Genomic DNA, 14,497 nt, shown 5'->3' on the forward strand with positions numbered 1-14,497 from the left:
CAGAATGGCTCAGTTGGTTAAGCTTCCATCTTCGGCTTAGGTCATGATCTAGCAGTTTGTGAGTTCAAGCCCTGCGTCGGGCTCTGTGCTGACAGCTCAGAGACTGGAGCCTGCTTCGGATTCTGTGTCTCCCTCTCATTCTCTCCCTCTCCCCCACTTGTGCTCTCTCTCTCTCTCTCTCTCTCTCAGAAATAATAAATGAATAAACTTTAAAAATTAAAAAAAATTTTTTGCATATTTAGGACCCTGACCATTACATGGCCCTTGCAATTTCATTGAATAGAGTTTAACAAGTTGCTTAAATGCTACAGTAATAAGTAGCTGTTCTTCACAATCAGATTCCAAGAAGGTCATGCCTTTTCAGAAACAGCTGTCCAACTCATACTCTTTGCTTTCATTAAGGCATGTGCAGCATATTAGAAGGCATTAAATCTATATAGCCTTTTGAAAGATCTGTGTCCTGTTTTTGTAAGTACTGCTTGATTTTTTTTTTCTTCTAATCCCACAGCATCACCTCCTTGATATTGGTCAATTCTCCTTTTGTTTTGAAAACACAGAAACATTGGTGTTGCTGATATATTGCATTTGCAGCTGTTCCCTGACATTGATGCACATCGACTTCCAAGAAAACTGCTTGCGTATGCTTGTTAACTCCTAGAACTGAATGCCACACCCTCACATGGTGAACCTGACCGGGGTGAGTCTGGAGCCTGTGCCATGCAGTTCAGGCTGGAAATCTGGGTAGCTGCCCACTGGCTCCTCTGAAATATTTCCCAGAGAGCTCAGCAGGGCAGCTACCAAAAGCTGAAGACCCAGGAGAGGGAACAGGTTCTGGAAGGCTGAGACCTATACAGAGGACGTGATGACCGAGGAGTCTTTCTCTGGACTCAATGCAATCTGCCAGGGATCAGAACTGCCAAGATGGTGGGCATGGGAGAGGACAGGGAAAGGGGAGGGAAAGAAAGACATGTAGCCAGGGTTTACTCAGGATACGGTAAGAGTGTGGTAGGCAGAATAATGGTCCCCCAAAGATGGCCCCATCCTAATCCTTGAAACCTGTGGATATGGCACCTTACATAGAAAGAGACATTGCATGGGAATGCAAGCTGGTGCAGCCACTCTGGAAAACAGTAAGGAGGTTCCTCAAAAAACTAAAAATAGAACTACCCTATGACCCAGCAATTGCACTACAAGGCATTTATCCACAGGATACAGGTGTGCTGTTTCAAAGGGACACATGCACCCCAATGTTTATAGCAGCACTATCAACAATAGCCAAAGTATGGAAAGAGCCCAAATGTCCATCGATGGATGAATGGATAAAGAAGATGTGGTATGTATACAATGGAGTATTACTCGACAATCAAAAAGAATGAAATGTTGCCATTTGCAACTACGTGGATGGAACTGGAGGGTATGATGCTAAGTGAAATTAGTCAGTCAAAGACAAATATCTTATGAATTCACTCATATGGGGACTTTAAGAGACCAAACAGATGAACATAAGGGAAGGGAAACAAAAATAATATAAAAACAGGGAGGGGGACAAAACAGAAGAGACTCATAAATATGGAGAATAAACAGGGGTACTGGAGGGGGTGTGTGAGGGGTATGGCCTACATGGGTAAGGGGCATTAAGGAATCCACTCCTGAAATCATCATTGCACCATATGCTAACTAATTTGGATGTAAATTTTTTAAAAATAAAATTTAAAAAAAAGTAAAACTTAAAAACATAAAAAAGATACACTGTAAAAAATTAAAATAAAAGCAATGATCTCAGATTGGATTTTGGAGATAGAAACTGAAGCAGCTCATTCAAGATGTCACAGCCAACGCTATGAAATGTGAAATGGCTCAGAGCCGTGGAGTGAGTGACATGAATCATTTATGTACCAAATATATGTAGCATGTTTGTATATGGCAGGGATTTTCTAGGTACTGGAAATAAAATTATCTGATTCAGGGAGCTAATTGAATAAATAAGCAAATTTTATAGCAATGTGTGTGTAAGAAAGTGATAATGAGTGATATAGAGGAAAAGGGTAAAGAGACGAGAGAGTTCCAATGGGCTACAGGAGTCAGCTTGGGAGAAACTGCAGTGTTAAATGGGGAAGTAAGACAGTAATATACAATACACATTTGTTCTGGTTTTTCTGTTTAACATTTTTTCAAACCTGGTGATTTTTAAAGTATATGCTCATTGTAAACATAAATTATAAGCCCCCTACTTTCTGCTCATTGCATATTCCCACCCTCACCCCCTGTGTTTTAGTCTGTATATGAAGCCATTATTAAGAATTTATTTTGGGGGGTACCTGGGTGGCTCAGTTGGTTAAGCGCCAACTTCGGCTTGGGTTACGATCCTGCAGTTCACGGGTTCGGGCCTCGCGTTGGGTTCTGTGCTGACAGGTCAGAGCCTAGAGCCTGCTTTAGATTCTGTGTCTCCTCTCTACCTCTCTCCACTCACACTCTCTCTCTCTCTCTCTCTCTCTCAAAAATAAATAAACTTTAAAAAAAATTAAAGGGGCGCCTGGGTGTCTCAGTCAGTTGAGCATCCAATTTCGACTCAGGTCATGATCTCACAGTTTGTGAGTTCGAGCCCCACGTTGGGCTCTGTGTTGATAGCTCGAAGCCTGGAGCCTGCTTTGGATTCTGTGTTTCCCTCTTTCTCTGCCCCTCCCCCATTTGTGCTCTGTCTCTCTGTCTCTCAAAAATGAATAAACGTAAAAAAAATTTTTTTAATTAAAAAAAAATTTACTTTTGTCTTTTCATAATTTCTTGTGATAAAATTACACTACTTTTCTTGTGTTCAATTGCAATATATCTTGGAATCTCCCCATTTCAGAACATATATTTTTTTCTCATTGTTTTGCACTGTAATATGAGAATTGTATAACATTAATGAATTTTATTAAACCAGTTTCATACTCATAGGCATTTAAATCATTCCACTTTTAAAACATACTTCAAATACAATTGCAAGGAAAAGCCTATAACATACCTTAGGAAAATTATGTGTCATGTATTTATGGAGTAGAATTGAAAGGTAAAGTGATTTATGTTACAAAAAAATTTTTTTGATGGATAATCCCAACGATAGTACTGATTACATGTTCTCCCAAATGACAGTACAATTACATGTTAACCATAGTATGTGAGGGTATTGGCTTCTTAAATGTATATATTGATTTTTTAAAGTTTGTTCATTTATTTTGAGAGACAGAGAGAGTAAGCAGGGAGGGGCAAAGAGAGGTGAGTGGAGGGAGGGAATTCCAAGCAGGCTCTGTACTTTCTCGGGCCCATGAGCTCTGAGATCATGCCTGAGCCAAAACAAAGAGTCAGACATTTAACCTAATGAGTTCCAGGAGTCCCTGACTTCTTAACTTTAACTGATACTTGCTATAACATTCTGATAGTCACTTAGATGTTATAATGTTCCAATATGATTAAAATTGTATCATCATTTTTATTTACATATCTTGAATTATAAGAGCGGTTAATCTTTTTTTTCATGGTTACTGGTCATTGGTATTCTATTTCTGATAAATCCTTTTTTTCCTATACTGTGATATCTCTTTATTAAGGAAATCAGCCTTTTTCAAATGTGTTGAAAATATTTCCCTGAATTTTCATCTTCCTTTTGCTATCTGTGGTATCTTATATTAAAGGGATAGTCTAGTTTGGGCATAGTCCAAATAGCCAATATTTTCTTGTATGGCTTCTTGGTTTTGAAACCTGATGGGTTTTGTTTTAAAAGGTCTTCCCATTCCAAGTTTACAAAAGATTCATTCACCATTCTTTATTACATGATTAAATTTTAATGTTTTAATTATTTTGTCTATGGAACTTTGAGTTTTAAAAATTAAGTAGACGCATTCTTATTTTTCTCCAAGTGCTAACCAGTTATTACAGACATCTTGTTAAATAACCTATCCATTTCTTAGTAATTTAAAATACTTACAATTTTTAACACATAACAAATTCCAAACATAATTACAATAATATTTCAGAATATAATATATTGCATTTATCTGTCTGGGTATTCTTACCTAAGATCATATTTTAATACATGTAGTTTTATGCTGGTTCTTTAAAAATAAAAAAATGGCAAAAAGACTTTCATTTTATTTTTTATACGGGCTCTGGTATTTTTGCATGTTGTAGGGTTTTTTTTCAAATCAAATAAATGATGCTTTCGTTATTTTTAATGGAATGATGCTAAGCTAATATATTACAGAAATAATAAACATCTTGATAATAGTTTTAAGTTTTCTTCATAAAAGCTTTCTATATTTATGTTCATCAAAGTTTGTTTTATATTTTTACTGCTATTATAAATAGAATATTCTATGAGGTATAGAGTGGGAGAGAGCCAAAGCATATTATTTTATTATTTTAAAAAGTACCATTGTTAAGATATGTATAGATTATGTATATCATCTATTTTATAGACACCCTAGTCAATTCCATTTTTTCTAAAAGTAACAAAATACCTCCTTATCTAATAAAAACTACAAAATTATTTAAAAAAAAAAGAGAAAGAGACATTGCAGATGTGATTAAGTTAAGGATTCTGAGATAGGGAGATTATTCTGGATTATCCAGATGGGACTATGTAATCATAAGTGTTCTTACAAGTAAAAGAGGTAAAGGGGGAAAGTCAGTCAGAGAAGCAGAGGTCTTACATATGATTGCTGGATTTGAAGATGGAAGGGGCTTATAAGCCAAGGAATACAGGCAGCTTCCAGAAGCTGAAAAAGGCAAAGAGTGAATTCTCTCTTAGAGCCTACAGAAGGAATGCAGTTCCCCCCTGCATCTTGTATGTTCCTAGTCATTCCTAGTACCTCATCCTAGTGCCTAGCAAAGACCCTGGTTAGAGCCTATAATTATCTGTGAACAAATAAAGAAGTTATATCCCCAACACTCCTCACTAGTATCTTCATTCAACAAGGTGCATATTTTGAGCCATCTATGAACTCAGAACCCAATATGTGTGTCAAAATTTCTGCCTTCCATCTTACCTTTTCACCACTTGAATCTAGTCCTATCCCTCATTCCGTCTACAGCACTGATCACTGTGCCATGAGGAGAGCAATACACATATTTCATTATCCATGGTGATAACAACAGAAATTATGTAATAAGTAAAAGGCAGTATGATTTTATCAATCATCTGGTAAAGAAAGTAGAAATGGAATGTACTAGTCAAGATCAATCAGAAAAAGATAATCATTCCAAGTATTTAAAATAGAAATTGTGGGGAATAAGTTTAGGAATTCCCTGAGCTTGCACCAATGGGTTAACAAGGCTTAGGACGAAAGCATCCAGAATAGGTAAACAGGGCGAAAACCTTCCCAGTATAGAACAAGAGCATAAGAGTGGGAAGCTGCTTCTGCTGGACAGAAGTGTCCAGAATAGGTAAACAGGTAGACAGGGTGATAGACTGCCACAGCAGACTATTTGCTAATTGCCTGGAGCTAATTAGCAAAAGAAAGGTGCCTTGTTGACCGTGAGGTAGCATGCTCTGTGTATTATCCCCTACGCAAGTTAAGATAAACAGACATGTGCCTGGTGCCTGCCATAAACAGCCATCAGCTCAGTGTCAGGATTTTGTTTTGTATTCACACAAACCCCTAACACTGCATATCTTCAAAATCCCCTTTCTCTCACACAGAAAGAAAGTTAATGATCACTGTCTCATTGTCCCTTTCTGCATGCCCATCATGTCTGTAAGCCTTCTGATCCTAATAAATATGGAACAAGGACCGTTGCTTGAGGCTCTTATCTCCTCCTCGACATTAGCCTCTCTTGCATTTAATTCTGCATATGCTCTCTTGCTGGACAAGAGATAACTCCAGACTCAAAGTCTGCAACAGAAGTGACATTGATTTAACAGATAGAGTTGAGACTCCAAGCGAGAGGAAAATGTGGTAACCCTGAGATTAGAAATAGCAGAAGCTACCATTACACACAGGCTGGGACAGAGGTAATAAATGGGTTACTGGATCCCAGAAGAGTTTGGCTCACCTGGAGGAAGCTAGGAGGACCTGTTTGGTGGAGCTGGAGGCAGGGAGAACACAGGAAAGGATGGATATTTGTTTGACATAAACAGAGAGGTGAAGAAATGTCTTGGGCTGTAACATTGCATGCCAACTATACTTTAATAACAAAAATTAAAAACATATACACACACAAAAATAATTAAAACTGAAAAAAACACAGGAAGGAAGGAATGAAGAAAGGAAAGAAAGGAAAGGAGGGAGGGAGGGAGAAAGAAAAAAAGAAAGAAGGAATGGAAGGAAAAAAAGGCAAGTTTTGGACTCTTCTTTCTCTCACCTCCAATCTCCTGATAGTGCCTGCTGCTGGCCAAACCCATCCAGATGCTATCTAACACATGAATGAAGAAGATCATCTTGGACCCGCCTTAAAAGACAAAAGCAGAGCATGGGGTGGGGAGTCAGAGGGGAGATAAAATAAGGAACGGCTCTGAGTTCAAACATGCCAAGGAGCAGCATTCAGAAGAAAGGGATTTCAACTTCTTATATGAAAACATATAGTAAATACCTAAAATCTAATTATCTCTTAATTGGTTTGCAATACACTTTTAGTAAAACATTTAGAATAATCTTAACTACGATCATCTATAACAAAGGCTGAAAAAAAAACTATAATAAATCAAGGTAAATCCTGGCTCCACGGCATACCTCATACACTATTCAAAGCAATCAAATAATCTGTTATAAAATAATGCCAAATGGATACTAGTTTAAAACGCTCTGTACTCCTAGTTTGCATTGTGTGCTAGGACATATATCTCCTAAGATAAACATGAGAAAAGCGTAAATCAGGCCAAGTCAGAAAAAAAGAAAAAGAAAGAAACTCAGCCAACATCAATGGACAGACACGTATTTTCCAAGAGGTTTACCTAAAGTGTGGGCTGATTTTTCTGTTGAAGACAATATAAACTGTCATTTAGACCATGAAAAATTGGAAACAACACCTAGAGCTAAAAAGATAAAAAAAAAATTAAGTAATGCCATGGAATGTGTATAGAACAAAGTGACATAAAGTACTTTGCCAATTGTCATGTTTTAAACTAACAGGAATTTTCCTATGAGCTTAGAATAGTAGATTACTGACATTAAAACATCTTAAGTGTTTTTCTATATTTTCTTTTTCTTTCCTGCTTATTATTGGGGGAGGAACCCATCATTTCATGATTCATGATCCAAATCTCAGAACTTTAACTCCAATGCCAGCTAGACAAAGGGATAAGTCATTTTGTTATGACTAATTAGCTATTTATCCATTGAAAACATTGGGCTTATGCTGGGTAGACTTAAATTATGTTAAGATTGAAATGTTTGTGACAGTTCATTGTTCAGAGTCGAAAGAACATTTTTTAAAAGGCAGTATGTTAGTCAATAAAATAACCTCAAGATTTAGGCTATGAAAACTATGCTGGTTTTTCTTTTTCAACTGCCTCCTGATAATTTCCCCATCCTTGATTTCCAAATTTTGGAACCAACCACTGAAATTATGCTGCTTTTCCCCCTTTATCCTTAAAGACCCAACTCTAACCTTGTGTCCTCAATGAAGTCACAACTTTTGGTCACCAAATCCCACAAGCGTTTTTTTAGACCACAATGGAATTTGGTCTCTGTTAATCACTGCAGCACTTGCTAGCCCCTACACATTGATACAATTTTGTCCACATTTTATCCCTACAAATTCCCAGGCATTTGAACATATTTGTTCCTAAGTTAGTTATGAGTCCTTTGAAGGTATAGACAATGGCTTATTTTATCTGACATGGAAACCAATATATATTAGGTGACAACCTCTCCTAATATATATTTATCCTACCATGTTCTCTCCTGATTTCTTTCCTTGTGTTATTTCCCCCCCATTCATTTAAAATAGAAATGTATGGGACGCCTGGGTGGCTCAGTCACTTGAGCATCCCACTTTGGCTTAGGTCATGATCTCACTGTTTGTGAGTTTGAGCCCCACGTCCAGTTCTGTGGTGACAGCTCGGAGCCTGGAGCCCACTTTGGATTCTGTATCTTCCTCTCTCTCTGCCCCTCCCCTGCTTGCCCTCTGTCTGTCTGTCTCTCCCTCTCTCTCTCTCAAAAATAAATAAACATTAAAATAGAAAAGTATACCCCTTACCTATCTCTGAATATATGGCTAGATTTGGAATTTCTTTGTAAGAGTAATATAGTTGTAGGTAAGTCCCTCGGACACCTATCATTCCCAAACAAATATGTGAGAACAGATAAAACTTCTTTAAAAGCCACAAAACATCCTAGTCATATTTTTGAGCTTGTTCAGTTCTAAATTTTTTTAAAATCAAAAGTGACAGATATAAGGTACATAAAGATAAGTATGACACGACTGCTGCCTTCATTTTCAGTGGGAAAGAGATCAAGTGGACAAATAAAATAGGCTTGGTGTTATGGACTGAGTTGTGCACCATGCCCCAAATTCATATGTTGAAGTCCTGACCCCCTAAGACCCAACTGGGTCTTTAAAAAGTGATTTAAAAGACGGTTAAGGCGATCCCTAGTACAACCTCATTGGTATCATTACAAAAGGAGAAAACTTGGACACACAGAGAGACACCAGGGATGCATGAACACAGAGAAGATGCTATGTGAGGACACAGCAAGATGACCGTCTACAAAGCCAAAGGCTTCGGTGGAATCCAAACCTCCCAACATCTTGGTCTTGGTCTCCCAATCTCTGGAACTGCTGTTGAAGCACCACGTGTATGGTATTTTTTTTCACAGCAGCCCTCGGAAACTAATACATTTGGTAAGCACCACAATGGTTGTCAGCATAAGATGCCATAAGAGCAAATGGAGGGGACTTTGTAACATAGTTTGCAGTGCAGTGCAAAGGCCATGAAGAAAACTTCCTCTGCAACATACTCCATGCTATCTGGGCACTCTCTGAGGAATATTACTGGAGGTCAGTGGAACTTTATCTCTGTGTTTATGTGTACAAATACACAAAAATACTATAATTCAGACTGGCGATTTCCAAGATAATGAGCTAAATATAGCCAGGAAACAGAAAACTCAAGTAACTATTCAGTTTGGCTAACGGCATTCAGAATCTGAATGCATGACCAGGATTGCACAAATGGAAATGTAGAGAATAGATTAGTAATTGTAAGGTCTTAAGAAAAGCTGCACATGCTCAAAGATGAAATAATCATCTTAGAATTATTTTTGTTGATCAGTTCCATAACAAACAGGGCAGTTCTTTAAACAGCTGCCCCAGGAATGGTATTTTTCTGGCTGCTGCCTGATGTGCATTATAATTCCTCTAACACTTACCCCTCAATTTACCTCCATTGAAATAAGGGATACAGATGGCAGATGAGGAGGTCCTTCAGGCTCAAGGTAGTTTGTCTCAGCCCCAGAAACCAGTTTTAGAGAGACCCTGAGACCCACAAGGACTTGTGCCTTCATGGGAAAGGAGCAGGGAGATGACAGAGACCTCATGCTGCCTCCTGGTAGAGCAAAGACTTTAGGGTGAGTGCCCAGGGCCGTTAGAAAAAAAGTGAAACACACCATCAGCATTCTTTGTCCTCCCTTTGTCTGGCCCTTAAACTCTTTGGCATCTGCTTCCCAGGTGCCCAAACCCTAACTCTGCAGAACTCCTGTGCCTACTGCTACTCCCCGCCACCCCCCGTCAGGGGTCACTAACTCGAGGGAGGAGAGAAGTATGAAAGAACCAGGCAACTGGATGGGGACTGGTGAAGTAACAGTACTTCATCCAGATGGACTCAGTAGTTACTCATCTCTGTGTAATTATTGTCAGGCTAGACTGTGGCCTACACTAGCCAAGTGTTGCAGTCTGTATTTTTTTTCTTATTTTTATCTCTCACTTTTAGTAGTAGAAACCATGTAGAATACTAAGTCTGTGTGAACCAAACAAATATATGTACAGGCCAGATCGGCCTTATGGGCCACCATTAATCTATAATTGGAGGTATTTTAAGACAACTGTTTCTTCCAATGAAAATAACATCAGCCTTTATCAGCAGAGGTCAATGAGCATTTTGTACGAGGAGGATTAGGAAAGTGGGGTAGAGAAGTGAGAAGTCCAGAGAATTGATTCACAGTTTTTAATATTCCACTCACCAAATGTGTGGCACTGTGTAAGTTCCTTGTCCTTTCTGAATTTGAACTTTATTTTTTTATAAAATGATAGGTTTCTTGTGATCTTATGATTCCAATGAATGTCACTGTAAAATTTCTGTTCAAGATTGTTTGTGAGTTTTTGTTTCAGTTTATAAAAGATGATCTAATAGGTTAAATCTTTAAAAAGTATTAAATACATCTTTATTTTGTTTAGATAGTTAAAAGATATAATCAGACTCAAAACCAAAACCATTATCTCAGTGGACCATTGTTAGAAGAGGTAGAAAGAGGATCTGGTGGGGGAGGAAACAAAGATTCCCAGTCAGATCACCCACCTAACACCTGCACCTGAAGGTGGCTGAGTAGAAACAACTGAAAAGCCAGTAGATGTGGAGAAATAGGCACAGAAATAAAGGGTTAAAAAGAAAGACCTGGAACAATCTTGCAAACTAAAATCCCACACCACCTGAGGCAAATCAAGGTCATGAAAGATAGGTTATACATTTTACAAACAGAAAATTTACTCCTGAGAAATGAGAAATACCATGGAAGTCTAAAAACTATACATATGTGGTATATTAACAGAAACCCAAAAATGTCCTATATTTATTTGTAACAAAAAAAGCAGGAGGCTATGAATCAAAAACAACAACAACAAGAAGAACCAATTTGAAATCCTGGGAATAAAAAATATTTTTGATGTTGAAATAAAAGAAGTCAATGGACAAAAAAATAAACTAGAGAGGTAAAGAGATAATTAGTAAGCCAAATGATACTACTAAAAATAATACAGAGAGATATAAATGCTTGTTTAATATTTGAAAGCAGAGTTAAGAGACAGACATGGAGGCCAGAATGAGAAGTGGCCACAAATGCCCAAGAGGAATTCTAGATTTTGAGAAAAGGAAAGTTGATAAGAAGGCAATATTAAAAGAAACATTTATTTAGTGTTTTTTGGAATTTTAAAATGATGTTTCCTCAGGTAGAATATGAGTATCAAATGCCAAGATGCATAAACAGAATAAACTTACATCTAAACACAGTGACATTTCAGAACATCAAAGAAAAAACTAGTAAAGTTACCCCTGGACTAGTATTTCCCAACAAAGAAATTTTCACCTATAAAGAAAGGGCACTTAGACAGCAACAATAAATGTTGAGGGAAAACAGCTGTCAGCCTAGATTCCTACAACTAGTTCAAACTTCTCATGACAAAAATCAAGAAATTCCAGACATAAAGAGACTGAAGGATTTTGATGCCCAGAGAGCCCTACCAAAAAGAACCATTAGAGGAAGTACTTTGGCAAGAACCATGAACCCAAACAGAGAAAAATGCATGAAGCAAAGGTTAAGTGAAATAGTTTTTTTTTTATTTTTTTTAATGTTTATTTCTGAGACAGAGAGAGACAGAGCATGAGTGGGGGAGGGGCAGAGAGAGAGGGAGACACAGAACCCGAAGCAGGCTCCAGGCTCAGAGCTGTCAGCATACAGCCCCACTCAGGGCTCAAATTCACAAACTGTGAGATCATGACCTGAGCAGAAGTTGGTCGCTCAACCAACTTAGCCTCCCAGGCGCCCCAAGTGAAATAGTTTTTTAGAAACAATAGTTAATTAGCATGAAGCTAAAATTCTTTTTGCTTCTGTAAAATTAGAATTAATTTTCTAGACATGGAAGATGGGTTGGGAGAGTTCAGATGGCAGTTGCTAAGTTCCATGTCTTCTGGCAGAGGACAAAGACATGGAATATTCTAGACTTAGAAACAAAATGTTTAAAGAATAAGAAACCTTGTTTTCTGCAGTGGTCTAAACTAGTTTTTAAAGATGCTTCTAAATTTAATTTTTATGTATCTGTAAATAAAGACAGTTTAATGTACTTTAGTTGAATTATAAATTTGCCAAAGAGGTCAATGATAACTGAAATTAATAGCGTTTTATTATATCAATAGTCAAGATGATAAAGACATGAACATTATTAGAGTAAGATACTTCTCTCACTGATTCAGAAAATACTCAGGAATAGGTGGACTCTGTATTCAAAGATAATTATGTTCTTCCCCAACGCAAGCACCTGGGTGTCCACAGGAAAGTTTCTTCATCTTTCTGATGTTCAGATAGCTTACCTGTCATAAGGAGTAGTAACATCTACTTGGACGGCTGCGGAGTGAAGATCTGAGGTAAAGTTTGCAAAGTGCCTGATACATGGTGAGCATTCAATAAATGGAAACAAATATTTTGTATTAATAAAAACCATAGGAAGCAAATAACATGGTGAATACATGGGACATGAGTGCAGTTATAACATCCATGTGCTCAGTGGACTACAGAGACAGAAAGGATGAGAATAAAATGCAAAATGAGCCAACAATACAAAAATAGTTCCTAATTTATATCTCAACTGCAGAAGGAGAACATATTTGCAGAAAAAGTAATTAATATAGAAAGAGTAAATATGCTTCAGAGAAAAATACTTTATTTTTGTCCTTTTTAAGTCCTCAACCCAAATGGATTGGCAAATGTAATTTAAGATCACAATTTTTTAAGGCTGATTGGGGCCCATGGTAACTGAATCAGCAGAGCTGTAAACCCTTTAGAAATGGGTTTTTAAATGGAATTATTGACAGAGTTTTGCCTGTGGTCACATAACCTGATGTCCTTGCATTTGGCTCTAAGACATTCTCTTACCTCATAAACAATCCTTAGTTCTTGTCACAGAGACTTTTTACTCCCCCTGAGTTATTTTTGCTGATGTAAAGATTATAGAGAGAATTGTAGCAAGGCCTCTGAGGCAGTACTTGGAGGCAAGCATTCTTCACTAGCTTCATTATGTGCACAGAAAATATAAATCAGGTTGTAAATGGTATTTGAGGCAAAGGAGAGGGCCAATGGAAGTGTTAAAACAAATGGAGTCTATAATGAAAAGAAAGATTTTACAGCTCAGAGCCATTAATATTTTAAGATGAAAGGTGTGTGCACTTTTTAATGCTTGCCTCAGGACCCTCAATTATGTCTTTCTACAATTTATCATGTGTATTCAAAGTTACTGGTTGTGACTTTATGGCTTCAAAAGTGATTAAAAAGCCATGCTTTTTCATTAACCTGATGTCTTTGTTATGTAAATGTGTCACATATATATTAGAGAATTGTGTTGAGGATTCAGTGGCATGGAAGTTAATTAGAGAAAGTTTTATATGGCACAGATGTTCATATGAGAGCATAGATAGGGTTTTTTTCTTCTTAATGTAATCATAGAACAGTGTGGATAATCTAGTCAGGAATATGGTGATGAGATTTCAATTGTAACCAGAATTTCTTATATAAGCAGAATATGGCTCATGACAAGATTGAATAACATTCAAATATTGAAAGTAATAGTTAGGGGCACCTGGGTGCTCAGTCGGTTGTTTCCAATTCTTGATTTCGGCTCAGGTCATGATCTCACAGTCTGTGGAATCAAGCCCTGCATCAGGCTCTGTGCTGACCGTGTGGAGCTTGCTTGGGATTTTCTCTCTCTCTCTCTCTCTCTCTCTCTCTCTCTCTCTCTGTCTCCCCCTGTGCTCCCCCCACCTCAAAATAAATAAATAAACATTAAAAAAGAGAAAGTAAAATAGTAATGTTTAGATGAAATGATACAGTCATTGGAGCAGAGGGAAGTGGGAATAGTTTCAGAAGAATTATTAGCTATTTTGATGCTGCTTAATGGATACATGGAGTTCACTTTACTATCCTATTTTGGGTATGTTTGAAATTTTTTAATATAAAAATTTTAATATGATGTTTAAAACATTTTTGATAGCATTAGAACATGTTTATTATATGGTAAACAAAAATACAAAGCAGGTCACAAAACGGTAAATGCAGTGCAAACAATATAGAAAATATGTAGAGTACAGGCAATAAACAGTTGAGGATATTAATAACAGTTGACTCTTGAAAGTGAAATGATGGGTGATTATTTTTTCTATTTAATGATTTCTAACTTTTATAAATTTAAGCTAAAAAAGTACAGGATATAATTGAAAGCACCGAAAAACTTCAGTGTCTCTAACTCATAAGAAGGAACTGGAAGAAAGTACCCACATATGGGTAGGAAAAGTCAATATTTAAAAACACACACAAAGCAGAAACTTCCTTAATCATGTTCCTGCCATACAGGAGAGCATACAAGGCAATCTTTGTTCAAAACAGAGCTACAAGGATCCAGGTTCCACTTTGTGGCTTAGTCCCAGAACCCTGGATTGAAGTCAGTCATTTTTAATCTTTTGACTTTGGGCAATTAATTTAGGCCAAGTTTTCATTTCCTCACAATTGTAAATATACAGTTGTACAATCATGCCATTGTC

General features: G+C 37.2%; 1 pseudogene; it reads right to left on the reverse strand.

The window, feature by feature from the left end:
* The window catches only part of LOC131514950 (thioredoxin-like protein 1), a 69,851-nt pseudogene that overhangs the window by 1,072 nt on the left and 54,282 nt on the right, over positions 1-14,497 (reverse strand).

Source organism: Neofelis nebulosa, chromosome 1 (genome assembly GCF_028018385.1).
Source record: "Neofelis nebulosa isolate mNeoNeb1 chromosome 1, mNeoNeb1.pri, whole genome shotgun sequence".
Taxonomy (NCBI): domain Eukaryota; kingdom Metazoa; phylum Chordata; class Mammalia; order Carnivora; family Felidae; genus Neofelis; species Neofelis nebulosa.